At 39.6% G+C, this 4,086-nt stretch overlaps 1 pseudogene; it reads right to left on the minus strand.

Annotated features, from left to right (window-relative positions):
- Positions 1-3,761: 3,761 nt before the first annotated feature.
- Positions 3,762-3,878, minus strand: LOC114231628 (small nucleolar RNA SNORA5; annotated as a pseudogene).
- Positions 3,879-4,086: the final 208 nt, after the last annotated feature.

The raw sequence follows: 4,086 nt of genomic DNA on the forward strand, positions 1-4,086 counted from the left end.
TTTCCATTCATGATTAGTTGAGTCAATGGATGCAAAACCCAGGGAAATGGAGGGCCAACTGTACATTTACTGAAAATAATTTTGTGTATGTATAAAGGTATACTTTTATATATATGTATAGTTCAAGCCTGTGTTACTCGAGGCTCAAGTAGAGCATGAGGAAGCAAAGATAGAATTAATAAAAGGAAAAGAGGGAAATGAGAGCTCAACTTAGTCTTCTATGGAGTCTGACTTTAAATTGACACTAATAGCCCATGATGACTAAGTGAATGAAAGTTTCATCTTTCTGATTGCTCTCAAGTCCCATGAGGGAATCTTGATCATTTATTAAAAGACTAGAGGCCCAGGGCACGAAATTTGTGCACTGGCGGGGAGGTGGGGAGTGTGGGGGGAAGGTCCCTCAGCCCAGTCTGCCCCCTCTCACAGTCCAGGAGCCCTCGGGGGATGTCCTACTGATGGCTTAGGCCACAGCGGCTGGGATCATGCCCCAGTGTGTGTGTCTGCTGGGGGCCTGCTCCCAGCCCTGCCATGGAGGCTTGGAGCAGGCGCCCCTGTGTGTTGTGTCTCCGCTCTGGCCCACCTCCAGCCCCAGCCTTCCTGAGGCTGCTGGGGCTGGGGGTGGCATGCAGTTTCCTCCTGCCCATCTGTGCATAGCTCCTCCTGAGCCAGTCGTGATGCCTTAAGGCGTCCTGGCTAATTTGCATATCACCTCTTTTTATATATATATCTCCTGTGGATAACCCAAGTAGGAAGACATACCATTTTAGAAGAAATTCTCTGCCTCTGGAGGTTCTCCCAGAGCCAGTTCTGTAAGCCCAGGGAGTCACTAGCTGCAGATTTATCATAATTGGAGCCAATGATAGGTTTGTTTGAACAGAGGTTTCAGCTCTGATGTAAGCATGAGGACACAGATCTGAAAGGTTTAAGGAATGTAGATGCAATGTTTCCTCACACTGCATAGCCTCTCTTCGGGGCACAGTTACAACCCTCTCCCCCATCTAGCCAGGGGACCTATTATGCATAGATTTTCTTTTTGTTCCATTGAAAGAACCCCTAACATTGCCTCAAAATTCTGTTTCAGTTTTTAAAACAAAGTCTTATAAGGCGCAGGACCCGCTAGGTACAACATATAATTCTGTCCTAATCAAGTCACTATAGAATATGAAACAGATTCTGAATTATTCTACCATTAGAGATTAATCCTCCTAAACCACTGTCAAGTCTATTTTTAAAGAGTATGGAATGTTCACCTAAAAGTCATCAAAGCTAAGTGAATGTGCCTACACTAATGACCTACTGCCCTGAGGAAAACACATTGTGTGCTCACAATTCCTGTCTCTTTGTATTCCCTCTTTTCAACTGCTTGTTCTCTAACAAAGTCCTACGAAGAGGTGATGTGACTGTCTGGGCTTTGCAATTCAAGCTGTTTTTTGAGTAGAGAGAATTTCCCTAGAACTTCCTCTCTCTCTTCCCTGACCCCTTCGCCCCTGCATTCATTAAAGCCAAGTTCCTGGCTCAAGTTAAGGGAAGATTTTAGTTATTATCCTTGGCAAAGGAACTCTCCATTGTGGCTTTGATTTGAACTTCAGCTCTTCTGAGTGCAGGGGTCACATGTGAATTTGTTATGCTTCCTGGCAAATGTTTCAGAATAAATGAATCTGATGAAATTCTCATGAATTATTTGTTTTTTAGTGTTCCTCTAATACACAATAAATTGTAATTTATGAGGCGTAATTGAAGAAAATTCTGGAGGAAGTTGTGTATAAGATTAGAGGGATTATTAAATCAACTTTATTGTGTTTTCAAAACTTAAAAATGGTTTACAGCTATAATAAATTGCTTGAAAGTGCTATCAACCCATAAATTTTAATAATTTAATAAACATTCTGCAGTTAAGTTGGGCTCATGGCCAAATCCCAGTGCTGGTTTTGTGTTGTGTATAGTAATATGTGTTTTAGTTTACCTGGCTGATAAAGGAATGAGCTATTCTTATGCATGATACACAGCAACCAGGCATTATTTTTAAACAAAAACTGGAAACTCAGGTTTGAAGTTAGAATGGGGTACTAGATTTCTCTGCCCCTTGCATCTGTTGTACTGGCCACCATTGCTATTTAGCATCTCCAAAGTAACAGGCTCATTCATTTCCTCTTGCCCTTACACCTTAAACATCAGTTATAAAGGTAATCCCTGACTCACCTCCTATTAGCAAGCTATTAACTACATTTGAAAATATTTTTTAAAGAGATAAAACTCAGAGGGAAGGCAGGAGAGGGGTGGGGAAGAGATCAACTAATGAACTCACATGCATATATGTATAACCCATTAGACACAGACAATAGGGTGGTGAAGGCCTGCGGGGGGGGGGGGGGGGGGGGGGGGGGGGGGGGAGGGAGAGGGAGATGGGGGAAAAGGGGGACGGACGTATGTAATACTTTCTACAATAAAGATTAAAAAGAAATAAAGCATGTCCCACCTTCCTAAGACCAAGAAATAAATAAATAAACTCAAAATATTTGTAATGATTTATAGATAGAGGGTTTCCGGTATATATATTGGCTGGTTAAAATAAATCAAATCTTTATCAATTTAAGCAAATAAAATGTGCAATATTTTTGGTATCATGCAATTCAGTAGTCAAATTTAAATAACTTGCTGAGAAGAGTAGGGTCTGTATAAAGTATGTATTGGCTTCAAATGTGTTCTTTAATCTATATGCCAATTAACTGAGCATTACATAAAACAGTATTCACATATCTGTCTAGACTTGCCTGTGCCTAGATCTGAACCAAGTTCATTAGTGTATAGTTAACAAAATATTATTTTACTCTTCTTTTTTTCTTTACTCAAATGAATTAAAATTTTAAAACTGAAGTGACTGCTTTCATTAGGCTTTGTGTTCAATTGTTCTTTGTCTACTTTTTATGATAACAAAACAGTCAGCAGCATTCTAAAGGATACTTACTTAAAATTTAAACAATTGATTTTAGACTGCACAGTCTGTCTTATTAAAAAACAATTTTGTGACCATGATTTAAAAAAATAAATGTGATGAATATTAACCATACAGGAGTTTTTCCTCTGATTGTTTAATTCTCACTTTCTCATTTTACACATGTGACTGAAAAAAATATATCATACTTGATGATTTCTACCACCAAAAGAATGTCACTTGGTAACTAGTTCTGTATATGTATTTATTCATCTTTGCAAGACGGGCACATGCTAATATATGCACTTGCCAAGCCTACGTTTTCACTTAAATGAAGAGCTTAATAAAAATCAGCATTCATAGCCCCTGCGTAGTCAGATAAATTAGTTAATGCACAATAAGCAGATCTTATGTTTAATGCAAAAGATTAGTCTTACATTTGCATAATGTGCTACAAACGGCCCACTGTTCCAAGCAGTAGAAGCTCCCCATTAAATGTGAGTTGAAAACTGAATGACGTCAATGAAGTAATTATGCTTCATTTGGCATATCTCATTCATTCTCTGGAGTTCAAGACCCTATCTGAGCTCTGTTGACAGCACTGCTGAAAGGCATTGGTAATGGTTCAAAAGCAAAGCAGTGGGACTCTGGAAAGTCGCCTGGTGTGCTAAAGTCTCCACCGTATGACCTGGTCCCCAGCAGTAACTCATTTTACACTCTGGCTTATGTACATATTTAACTCATTTTACACTCTGGCTTTCGTACATATTTATGGATAAATGTCTGCAACTAGGAACTGGTTAGTTTACTTATTTATTTTTATTTTTCTTGGTGTCTGTAGCCAAATTTATCCCCGAGGCCCAGCAGCGGGGATCAGGGCCCATGTGCCACAGTGTTTCTGTGGCAGCCTTCTGGGCCAGTGCGGAACTTGTTAGTTTATACTGAGAGTAAAGGAATTTTTAGGCCAATAAACTATAGTGATTTCCAAATTTCCCAGAATTCAGTGGAAATATTGCCAATGAAGGCATTTCTGTCTAACTCAGGGACATGAACACCCTACTTCTGCCAATAGGATACGCAGTTTTCACTGTCATGGTATTGCTTCCCTTCCTCTTCTCTTGTCCTCAGAGACTATTTCCATGTTTCCATGTCTG

This window comes from Eptesicus fuscus, chromosome 4, assembly GCF_027574615.1.
Source record: "Eptesicus fuscus isolate TK198812 chromosome 4, DD_ASM_mEF_20220401, whole genome shotgun sequence".
Lineage (NCBI taxonomy): Eukaryota > Metazoa > Chordata > Mammalia > Chiroptera > Vespertilionidae > Eptesicus > Eptesicus fuscus.